The sequence below is a fragment of the Terrapene carolina genome, unplaced genomic scaffold, assembly GCF_002925995.2.
Source record: "Terrapene carolina triunguis isolate 2854851 unplaced genomic scaffold, T_m_triunguis-2.0 Scaffold558, whole genome shotgun sequence".
Classification (NCBI taxonomy): domain Eukaryota; kingdom Metazoa; phylum Chordata; order Testudines; family Emydidae; genus Terrapene; species Terrapene triunguis.
This window is the reverse complement of record NW_020664909.1, coordinates 10919628-10932386: the sequence shown is the minus strand read 5'-3', so window position 1 is coordinate 10932386 and position 12759 is coordinate 10919628.

Below are 12759 nucleotides of genomic sequence, written 5' to 3'. Positions count from 1 at the left end.
GAAGAGTGTTTTAGAAGAAGCAATTTACCAGGAAAGGGCACAGTCCTTTTTGTGTGCAAGGGAGAGGTGTGGAGGAGGAGGAGAAAATTTCTCCAGTCATGGAATTCTCTGGATTCCATAGTTCAGTTGACTTGTTCTGCGCAGTACAAAATACACTGTGTTAAACAATGCCTAGGGTTATATTATTGACTTTGAGAATGACAGATAAAATACTGTAAAAAAAAATGTGAAACTGCATGGTAAACTGTAGGGTGGCTGCATGTATTCGCTTAGTATTTTTTTGTTGTTGTTGTTATTTTTGTCTTGATAACACAGTATAACTCATTTCATTGAAACTGTTGCATTCTTTTAAATATTACATATGAAGTTGGGAGGGACCCAAATTGGGAACTTAAGTTCAAATGCTTCAGAAGGCTCGAGGGTTTGGATGTCAACCCATTTTTGCCGTTGATAATTTCAGCCCAAACCTTAAGAAAGAGGGACCTGTTTTCTTATTCACATATGGCCGAAATTGTGCACAACAGTTCTCAAAATGTCCTCTTATTTCAGAAATCCCATGAAGACATTTGAGCATGTGGCATTCTATCATTCAAATGATTGAATTTAACTTATGTTTCCTATGCTTTTCTGATAGCTTTTAATGGATTTGGTTTCTTTTGATTTTGCTAAGGGATTTTTATTATACTACTCACCAGCTGATCCAACTACATTGAGGTGGTCTCGAGAAGCTGCATTCAGATCTGGATCTAGGAGCAGATTAGGTTTGCCCTAGGAATTGAAATTGGATTCAATAGCATCAAAATCACATGACCTTTTCTCACAGAATCTCATGAGCTAAGCTCCAACCCTAGCCCTGATGATCCTGCCTAATGTATATTTTAGGCTCGGCTGAAAAATTTCCATCAAAACTCTTTTTTATGTGCCTGGAGCCTGGTCTGTAGAGGAGAATGGGACAGAAGATAGCCATACAACACTTCCCATGAGGCACCATGGTGACATTTCTGAATTGAACTATTTCCGTTTGACTAAAATGTTTTTGGTTTTGATTTTCCAAAAAGTCAAAATTTTACATGGAACAAAATCCCAACATTCCATACCCAGCTCTATTACATTTGGCATTTTTGAGGAACTATCTATCATCTTAAAACTTCAGATGCATTCAGCCCTTTGGCGTTCTCTTTACAGAAGGTATATGGAGCATATCATCACACTGCACTGATTCCATACAGATTATTGCAGTCATACAGTAAGCCTGTTTCATAAAAGAAGCATAGTTCACTAGTCAATTCTTTTAACAGCCACTTGACTCACCCTTAGAGATGCACATTCCTCCAGGCACATCAGCATGACAATGGGAAGAAACTTGCCCTGTCATGAAGCCTGCTGCATCTGTTCTGTGAATAAACTGGGGACTTCCATTTTCAGGGCTGTCAAAGCAACACCTTTTATGAATACTAAAAATATAATGTAAATCTTGTTGAGAAAGTAAAGCTTGTTGCTGTTAATTCTTTTTCAGTATTTTAAGACTGGCCCTGCCTTAGACTAGTATTACATGAACACTGTCCTGGAATAGATTAATTGGTCATATTGCCTACTCTTTTAAAATTTTTCTTTCATATTGTTACACTCTCAATTGTCACATTGAACTTCAAAGGCTAGAATTAAGTCTTCTTCAAACTGATCACTTGAGCAATGAGATCAGTTTTATTCTATTATCTCCCATTTTCCACCACCAAAATCCCTATCAAAAGAAAGGGAAGGAGTAATGTGTGCATTATTTACACTTCCTCCCCAGCTGACAGAAACATGTGTAGGTGCTGTAAATTTGCAAAATGATTTTTTGTGTGCTCTGTACAGTGTTCATAATTACTGCATGTACTACAGTTCCACTCTCTTTAACTAGCTTGCTTTCTGTCTCCCTATTTATTATCTATGACCCTAATCATTTACACTTCGTACTGTGGAAATCTAACAAATCCTTTGTGTATGTGGCTGAGCCGTGCACAGCTGGTGCAACAGAAGATTAAGTTGCCCATACTCTAAACTGAATGATTGATGGCCAAGGTTTTCATCTACTGAAGTACAGTTTTGTTACATAATTACAAGGATGATATGCAGCACTAAGTTGATTTCCTGACTATAAATGGAAGGGTTGCTCTGACTGAGTTATGAAAGAAATTATAAACTAATTTATGGAAACAACATCTGTTGTACACACACAAACAAACAAAAAAAAGCTATTTTAAGAAAGAAAAAAATTATTTCTCTCTCTTTGCAGCTATTTATAAGAAAAAGGGGAAAAGCCAAAGAATTATAGTCTATGTACATAGCCTTTTTTGCTGAAAAATAAGTGTTAAAATAAATGGTTAAATCCAGCGACATAAAATGTAAAAAGGGCATGCAGAATGAAATACTGAGTTTTAACTGTCACATCCATTTGGTGCCCTATTTGAGAGGTCTGCGAGATCTTTCTCAATACAATCCCAATTGTGGAGTTACTGACATCCTGAGACAGGGCAATGCATAGTGGCACTTCTAGTGGCAGACCAGAATCAAAATACAATTCTCAGTTCTGTTCCTGGTGTCATCTCCAACTTTCCAGAGGGAACATGAGATAGCCCTTTACTTGGAGCAGGGATCCTTTCTCCCCGGGCTGGCTCAGAGCTGGTGGGTTGAGGATGGATAGAATCAAAGTTCTGCTCACTCCCAGTCCACATTCTCCTGTGCGAGGGTGGGAGTGGCAGGGGCTCCTTTCCCTGCTCTGCTGTAACCCACAAAGAAGGCAGTCCACACTTGGAAGTAAGGCATCCATCCTACAGTATTTTATTCCCCTGTGCAGATACATAGGGCAAGCTGTATATACTATGCAAATTAGTAACCAAACAAACCAGCCCTCATCACATGCAATTCAGAATAAGATAGAGGCATTTAGGGCTTGATTCAATGAGAATCTTTCCATGGACTTCAGTGGGTTTTGGATCAGACCCCTAACAAGAGGTTTTGTTTCTGGTAGTGCTCTTATGGGTTACAGTCAATAAATCATATTTACTGTCTTGAGGAGCTTAAAATAAAAATAAGGTACAGCTTACAATGTGTGTGTGGTAGGAGGGTTACAGCATATAAATAGCATGGTTAGGCTGGTACTGGACCATGTTTTAGGGTTAGGGACTTGGTGAATGATTTTGGGTAGGGCATACAATGAACATAGGACATCATGGAAGAAACAAAGATATTTATCACCCCAATCCTGAACCACTCAAGCCAATTACAAACTTGCCAGATGCAAAGGATCAGGCCTTGTACCACAAATTGACAAACGTGCAGACAAGGCAAATGGTGTTTGCAGAGTAGAGGAGGTAGGGGGTTGACAAGAAATGAAACAAAAAGGCAGATCAATGGGAAGGGTGGGCATGCTAGGCTTTGACGACAAGCACAAGCAGCTTGCATTTGATGCAGGAATATTGGGGAAGTCAGTGAAAGGATTCAAAGGGGGGAGTGACATGGTCAAAATGATGGGAAAGAACTATGACTTAAGCAGCAGCACTGTACATGGCCTGAAGAGGGTTAATGAGGTTTTTAGAGCCAGCGAGGATAGTATTGCAATAGTCAAGGTGGGAAATGAGGAGGACCTTTACAAGAACTTGCTTTGTAGGGATAGAAAGAAAAGGACAGATCTTAAAAATCTTATGAAAGAAGCAGCAGCAGGATTTGGATAAGGACAGGATGTAAGGAAAAAGGGGGAGGAGAAGAGTCAAAGACAAAACCCAGATTATGAGCCTAAGTGATGGTAAAGATAGTGGTGGTAGTAGTGTTGACAGTCATAAATATGGTTCAACAAAGAATGAATTCAATTTTGGCCATGTTACGTTTAAACTGGTGATGATATCCAAAAGGAGACATCAAATGAAGGGAGGGAATGATAGAGTAATCCAGCTAGATAGGAGCAGAAGTGTGGAATTAAACCGTGATGGAGAAAAGGTATTACTCTTGCTTTTATTCTGTTTGTACAGTGCCTAGCATAATAGGGGCCTTGGTCTATGACTGGAACTCAAAGGCCCTACTGCAATACAAATAATGATGATCAGAAACTGATATTTTAAGGGTCTGATTTTTTTTAATGGGTTTTCATGTTTTGTGGGCACAATTTACTCCTGCATGTAATTGATACTATAATTTTGTGTCTGCACTTAACTTTGGGCACTTAACTTTGGGCAGAAATGCTACCACTTTGACTACCAGATTTGTAAACGTGACCAGCTAGCTAAGCAGTAACATTATTTTCAGTAATTATCTAAATTGCAGCTGCAAACTGGAGGCTGCATTTAAAAAAAAAAAAAACAAAATTTTAAATGTTAATCCTTTTTGGAAGTTCCAAACTGACACCAGTGTCCCTTGCAAAATGTGAAGGCGTATTGTCTTGAGATATGAAAAACCATTAGGGTTAATGACTTTCTATCATATCTTACCTGTAGCAGCCTTATTTATGGTGAAATTGTCCCCTACCCACCAATATCTTATAATTTTGTACAAAAAATATAACAGGAGCCACAAATATTTTGAATATGGATTTTTATTTTTCAATCAGCAGCTGTCTTTAGAAAGTTTGGTCAGAAGTCTCCACACTGCAACTGCTTCCTGTTTTTATAATGTGGTGTTCTCTCTCCCTCTCTCTCTCTCATTACCGCCAACCCTTTTAATACTCATCTGAAGACAATTTAAATAAATACAGTCTAGTTGAAAGAGCTTTGCACATTTGCAAGAATCATTTACAGAGAAATATACTTTAGGAGCAATACATAGAAATTTCTCAAGTGCGCAACTCTGAGGTACAGCGAATTATTCCCTTAGCAGTCTAATTGATTTGACTTGTATCTGTTCCATAATCACTGAAATAAAACTCAGCTTGGAGAAAAAAATTCCTATATAGCTTCTCTTTCTTTATCCTTGCTTTTTTCATATACTCTTTGTGTACAGATAAACATTGTGATTGAGTGAAAAGAGGCAAATTGCACCATTAAATGCTGGTAGGCCTTGTATATGTAGCGCCCCCTCTCCACCCGGTTACCTTCTTTAATGCCAATCTGCTTACAGGTTTTGATGGACAGATCTGGGTTCTTCTGGATCCCACCACCCACTCAGCAGGGTGTATCCTCTTTATTTTTCCTATTAATTTATTTGGCAGTGCCTCCACCCCCTTTGCTCCTTCCTAGCAAGGTCACCAGGGCAGCTTGGGAGGAAAATTCTAACCACAGGGTAATCCCCACTTACTTGCCAGATAGCTGGAGACTTCCAAGAAATAACATAAACATATACAATATATTCAACACAATAATTATATTAAACAGGAAACAAATATAACATAACAGGATAAAACACTATTGTTAGGTTCACCGGTGCCCACACTGCTAATACCTGTGACTTTCCCCAGTCACGTGACTTGATGTAGCAAATGTAAGATTAGTGTCCTGTTGGGGCCCTTGATGACCTATGACTGCAAGATTCTTCTCTGCAGTGGTTTAGCAGTGTGGCTGACTGGGTTCAGTACAGCCCAAAGGACTCACAAATGGGAGAAGGTGGTAAATCCCTCCATAGGTTTAATATGCATCTGGTTTTAAAATCCCCAATCCCTTACTCCCTGGCTTGAGGACACAGTTCAGGGAGTAGGGGGTCCCCAAAACAAATTCCATGACTGACTAACTAAAAGATGGTGCACTCACACATTCCACGAATGATCCTCAGGTTCAGAGATGACTCTGGACTCCTCAATCACTGCAGAGGGGCTGATCTCTGCTGGCAGGGATCCTCTTCAGGCAGGAATCAGGCTGCTTCGGTCCCAGGATTTCCCCTCCCCAAGAAGGGGTGCAGGGCTCAAGGTGTACTAAAATCCAAACTGTAGTGTCCTAGTTCAGCAGCCAGACACACACAGCAGCCCTGAACTAGCAGAGAGCAGAGCTGACCATGTAATTTTAATTAATGGACATATCCTATCTCTTTGACCTGGAAGGGACCTTGAAAGGTCATCAAGTCCAGCCCCCTGCCTTCACAAGCAGGACCAAGTACTGATTTTGCCTTAGATTCCTAAGTGGTCCCCTCAAGGATTGAACTCACAACCCTGGGTTTAACAGGCCAATGCTCAAACCATGGAGCTATCCCTCCCCAACTGGTGTCACCTAGGGAGCTGGAGGGCTAACTCAGCCTGGCTGGGGAAGTTTCCCAGCAAAACCCTGCAAACTGGGAATCACCAGTGGAGAAGGAAAAACGCAGCTGAGGGATCTTGTTTTCAGGTCCCTAGAGGCCAGTTCTCAGGGGGAACCCTGCATGCAGGCCTGGGACTTACTAGCTCCCCACACAGCCAGTCCTGCCCTGGCCCTGGCTGGCTCCAGACTGACTCAAAAAATGGCTCCTCCCCTTTCCCGAACTCCCTGGGAGGAGCATCTCACTCCCTATTAGTTGCCGGGCAGACTTTGAGTTTGCCTTGGCTCCCCCCCCCCCCGAGCTGCCAGCAGACAGAGCCCCAGGAATCTAGATAATCTCCTTGGGGGTTACATATATAAGAAGAATGGTCTGCCTTACAATTTTATACCATTTGTCTATATAAACAGCTTGATGTGTGATAGCTAACATCGAGAGACTTGCATGTAGCAACCCCTATAACCCCCTCTTACAGAGCTCAGAGAGAGCCTTGGGGTTGAGAAGTTAGAATGCTAGAAAACACACACACACCTGTGCGCGGATAATAGGTGGAAATGAGAATTAAGGGTAGTCCTAGGTGCAGCAGCAGGCCTGCTGCTTTTATGAATAGTTCCCAGGGCAAGTGTGGAGTTCTGTGCTAGTAGCAGTGGGAACTGGTAGCACAGAGTTACCATGCAGCTAGTCAACAGCCGTATATGAGGAATTGTGCCAAAACGAGTCCTGTGACACTAAAAGCTTTAGAATGGGTGATTTAAATGTAATCATGAGGAAGTCAGTTGAAAAGACCTCAAAGTGAAAAAGTCAGGAAATTAAAATCTTTGAGCTCAGCAATGAAGTTTGTGATGGGTTATACAAGCCCCACACTGGACAACATGGGAGTTAATGGCACAGGTGTCTTCAGCCTGTCACATCTGTGAGAAACGTCAATGCTTTGAGGGAGGAGCATAAGAGGAAGAGATCCAGATCCATTGATGACAAACCAGGGAGAAGAGCAGACCTTCAGATCCTGAAGAAAGGGATGACCGAAGGCAAGAGCTCCCTAGCTGACTGCTGCCCGATGGCCACTTCTTGAAAAAAGGGAAGGCCAGATACTGACACACCTAGAACGGGAACCATTCCCCCTCTGTTACCTGTAAACTTGTTTTATTTTTGTTAATTTCACTTGATTTTGTTTGTTGACTAGCCCTGAAATGTGGAGACATTAAAGTGACCTGACCGGAGGGTCAAGTCACAGGAACAGGCAGAGCACTGCAGACCCAGAGTGACCGTCATAGGAGGTGCCTGATGGAGGAGAGGGCTGCTACGCCACTCTTGGCTGTAAGGAGGTGCAAGGAGATACTTAACCAGATCATAAAAGTCACTGAAGGAATGCACATACCCGTTTTAAAAAACAAGTGGGGAGAGAAATACTGGATAAAATCTTGACTATATGGTAGTCAATGGCAAAACTCCAATTGACTTCAAAGGGGCCAGGATTTCACCCAGTGTTTAAATGGCAAGGTTCAAGAGGTTATTGATACCAAAATGGTATTTTTCATAAAGCACCACTTCATATAGCACCACTGTAAAACCAATCTGGATAGCCTTTCTAGGGGGAAGCTGGCATAATTCAGGGCTGAACTAGCTACACCATCTCAAAGTCTACAGTAGAAGTAGAAAAAAGGTCCAGAGAAGAGCAACAAAAATGATTAGGGACATGGAAATATTTTCATATGAGAAGAGATTAAAAATATTAGGTGAATCAATTTAGATATAGGATGTAAAAAAGCTGATGCAGCTGCAGTGTACAAAATAATGAATGCTCTGAAGAATTCCACTTTAGATTCTTATTTACCTTTTCTCATAGTTACTAGTAGCTGAATGCACATGCTGTCATATTGGTGTAATTTGTAAAAGTGCACATGGCTGAGAACCACAAAACCCAGTGATGATTGAACCAGTGATAGCTCTTTTGTTTAAAGATCATTATCCATGCTTGTAGCTGCTTCCACAGCTTCACATTGACTCTACAGACATCCTAGGGTTCAGAATGACAATCCTGGAATCATACAAATAATATAATTTATGTAATACCATAGTGCCTAGGAGCAGTAGTCATGGGCCAGAACAATTCAAAGATTCAGTCAATAACATTGAAATGCAACACAGTTAAAACTGGTAAAGAAAATACTTATTTTTTTTACACAATACATAATTACCTTATGGCAGTGAGTTCCACATGTTAGTTTGAGCTTCCCAAAAACTTAGAAGTGATAAAAAAAATTAGACACTTATTTGAGTAATAAGAATAAACAGAGATTAAAAATAGTAAGTCCCCTCCATGTCTCAGGACAGAATTAACCACTTACTGTCTTTGGTTAAAAAATTTACTCCATAAACATGTTTTTGCACTATTTTCCATCACTATTTTTTTCATCTTCATCTGATGCTGGTCCCTGGTTAGATAGGATACTAGCTAAGGTGAACTATCGGTCTGGTCCATAATGGCAGTTATATTCCTCTGTCCCTAGAAAGTCCTAGCTACCGATACTTTTAATTTTAAAATCCATTTTAAATATTTGGTTTGCATAAAGTTTTTTAACTATACTGTATTGTAATGTTTGCCCAATGTCTCAAACTTATAACTTGGGTTCAATGAGGGGAAGGATTGTGTTTTGTTATAAAGATAATTAGGACTCTGTCTATCATGGAAGTCACCAATTCTGACTTTTTTCTAAAAAAATGGAGGACATTCATCCCAAGCTATACCAGAGAACATTTTGTAATTATAGCTACATGTCCCTGGCTTCATTTATTTGCATTAGCTTTTTACAGATAGACAAAGATTTAATGCCACTTTTGTTCATACTGACATTTGGTTTAATATTTTCCAATAGTTTTACCCATCAGGAGCTCACATTTTAGCTCATCTTTCTGGTCCATAAAGTTCTTTTCTGTGGTTATATAGAATAACCTAAATGAAGTATACCAAAAATGTTAATTGCTTCCATATCATGAGATTCATTTTATAAAGTACTATGCCAGGAAAGCCGTGTCATCACCAAATATGGAAGCAATGTTGTATCTGTCAACAGTATAATAAGCTTTGATTTTTGTCTGTAGTCCTCACCCCACTCTTCTATGGGTGCGAAACATGGACCTGCTTTTTAATATGCCACTGATAACTTGACAGTTTCCATTTGCAACACTTAAGATGATTGCTGGGCATCACATGGCAAGACTAGGTTTCCAATGCTGAAGTCCTGGCAAAACTTCCTCAGTCAGCATTGAGGCTTATTTGATCTGTGCCCAGTAAGATAGACTGGCTATGGAATTTGTATGCCTGAGACCTGTTTATCAGAACAAGGCATATATTTTGAACTGAGCTCCAGCAATAGTAAGCGTGGAGGGCAGATGAAATGCTCTAAAGACATCCTGAAACAAAATCTGTTCAAAATGGATGCTTCTGACATGGCGTTTGAGTAACTGGTGATTGATTGTATTGCATGGTGCTGTGCCATAAGGGTGGGTCTCCATGATTTTGAGAAGAATTGTGTTGAGCAGCTGGAAGCATAGCACCAGGCTCTGAAACAATATGCAGTTCTATCAACATAACTAGGCAAATCGCTCTCTGGCTAGTGTGGTCAACATTGTTCTTCCCAAATTGGTTCAGGGAGTCCAGAGAAGACCCAGTAGTACAAACTGACTGTTGATATTGTCTTTGAAATCAAGGTGGCTAGTTTCATCATGTACATTTTATATAGTAGCTCTAAGCTGTTATACCTTTTGTGGGAGTGATTTTTAGTAAAAAAAAAAGTCTAAAAAAGCCCTTTCATTCAAAGGGCCTAATCCTACTACCAATGAAGTCAGTTCCATTTGCTACTCACTCTACAACGAGCAGGATTAAGTCTTATTTTCTGTCTCTGAAAACTTCCCCAATTACCTTTTTGGATTGCAGTCTTTTCATGCATGGTCTCAACTAAGAAGTGAAGTTTCTTTGGAAAGTTTCATAAAACTATTATTTGTTCATGTGTAGGTGGGAATATAATCAAATGTTGTGCATTAAGATGCTTTAAGGATTTTTCTCAGATAACTCAATTTTATTTTTTAAAAAAGGCTAAACACAAATCAACATATTTACTCATGGGAGTAGCAATATAGATAAAAGTGCCTTTCCTTTCTGTTATGTTATATAGCAAATAATACAGTATAATATGGTATTGCAAATTGTTTTATAATCATGCAATCAGACTCTATTGTTCATAGATTGAAGGAGACAAGGTTAAAGTTACAGTGAGAATCTAACTAAGAATTTCTTGACTCTTGAATTCCAAACTTAATGTGGTTTTTGGATTTAATGTATCAAAATCCTATACAACCTACATCTTTGTGGTAAATAACTTTTAAAAGAACTTTATCATGCCCCTTTGAATGCAGTTGCCAAACACTAGCTGTGCTATAACCATTTTTACAAGGCTTGTGCGTAAAACTTAGATTAAGTTAAAATTATGCCTCATTTTTAACTTTTCCTATGTGATCTCCAGGTACTCCAGTAACTTCAGAGGGAAAATAAAGATACCATTATTCAAAGTATGGTAGTGTGTCCAAGTCTTTTCTTGGAACTAAAATTATGCAGATGGAGGGTGGAGTTTCCAGCTCATTTCACAGTGTAAAGATTCACAACTCCTGCAAACAATATAGAACATCAAGCCTCTAATCTGTCATGCAGTGAGGTGAATGTTTCCTCCTATGGAATTTATCTGAAATAGATTGAAACAAAGCTACCTTAAAACTAAACTAGTCAATATCAGTATTTTCTTATTGCTATCATAGTCTCTCCCAGCAATTTTATAGATTGTATAGGGAGATGGGTGGGAAACCTCTGTTAGTACATCATATTTTTAAAAAAACCCAATAGGAAATGCAGAAGTGAAGGTTTCTACAGCAAAATTAATTTAGCCGTGTTGCGCATATAACAAGGAATAGAAATAATATGTCCATAAATATGTGGTTCACATTCTGTTGATTTTAGATGTATCCTATAGCTAATGTGACCATCTTCATTTCCTGACTTGATTTTTAATTGAATAATTGCTAAAAACTATGCTTTTACTAATATTGCAAGGTTTAATGTCAGATACCAGCATGGAATTTTCACATTGTAGTAATTGTGCATTACCTATGTGCCTTGTGTCAGTGGTGTATTTACAGTTATGGTGATTTATTAGTCCTTATATGTATTCAATGCACAATGTTTTAGCTCTAGGAATACAGAGGTCCTAACTGTAGATCTTGAATAAGGTAATAGTAATCTTTAAAATGTTCAGTGATTAGAGACCAGGTGTGGTTTAAGTCCCTAGCAAGAAGTAATATTAATTCCACCCTGCAGTGTCTATCCATTTTGAAGAGAAAAAGCAGACTGTGAGGAAGAGTAGCCCATGGCAGTCAGAGAGAGAACTTAAGAAGAGAGAGGACCAAATGGTATCAGGGACCAAAGGAAATCCCTCCATCTGGCAGCTGGTTTCCCAGAGAGTAGCACAGTGCAAGGCATTTCTCAGGAATGGCCTAGGATCTGCACAACAGTGCATTGTTCTTCCCAGAGATCCTTTGTGCCTCAATGGAAAATTCAGGTTGTACCTCCTCCATGGGGCCTGCAATGGGATATACTAACCCCACATTGAGTGAGAAGGGATTAAAAGACAGTTCTGGGTCCAGGTAGCCCTGCCCCTCCGGCCCTTCAGAGCATGTGAGAAAGGGATGAAAAGGGAGCAACCCAGCACAGAAGGGGGAAGGCTGGGGAGGAGGAAAGACCTACCCTGAAGGCTCCTGTCAAATGCACGAGAGAAGCTTCCCTGAGGGAATTAGACTATCAGCTCCCATTGGGGCTGATAGTTTGGTTTACTTTTCTTTTCATCTTATCTTGGAGCAGAAGCTGAGAGGAAAAAAGCAGTGGTAGGAAGTGACACAGGGAGGGTAACTCAGTGCCTTCTGGGGCCAGACATCCCACCCTTTTAGGGATGTTTTCATTGGTGGTACAGTCGCAGTGCTAAGTTTTGCCCTGCTACAATGTGGGGAGGAGGGGAAGGAAGAGGGCAAAAAGCTCCTTGAATTCTCTCCTTCCCTTGTGCGCCTATGCAAGGTCAGCTGCAATCTAGCCCACACATTGGATGGGTTGATTATTGTTGAGATTCTTCACACTGCAGTCAACTTTACTTTTTTTTCTAATGTTTGGTCTTCACCTCATTATTTATAAAAACATTTTTAGGGGCTTGTTACATTTTAGAGAGAAACATCTGCAGCCTAAAGCACCTGCTGTACTTTAGAACGTTAACAATAAGAGAAATGTGTTCTCAGAGATGCCAATAAAATAGTTATCCGTGGAATGATCACTTCTTTTTTTTTGTCAACCTTCTATAGCACACAAACATTGTATCATCTCTTTTCATGAAGCACGTCGCTGCATAACTTATGTTTGGATGCTTTTCCTCTTCAAAAACAGTAATTGTTTTATCAGCAGGTGGGGGAGGGAGCGGGGAGGAAACTGTGTGGGTGGGGGAAAGGCATTATTTATATATATTTTGAAGTTTC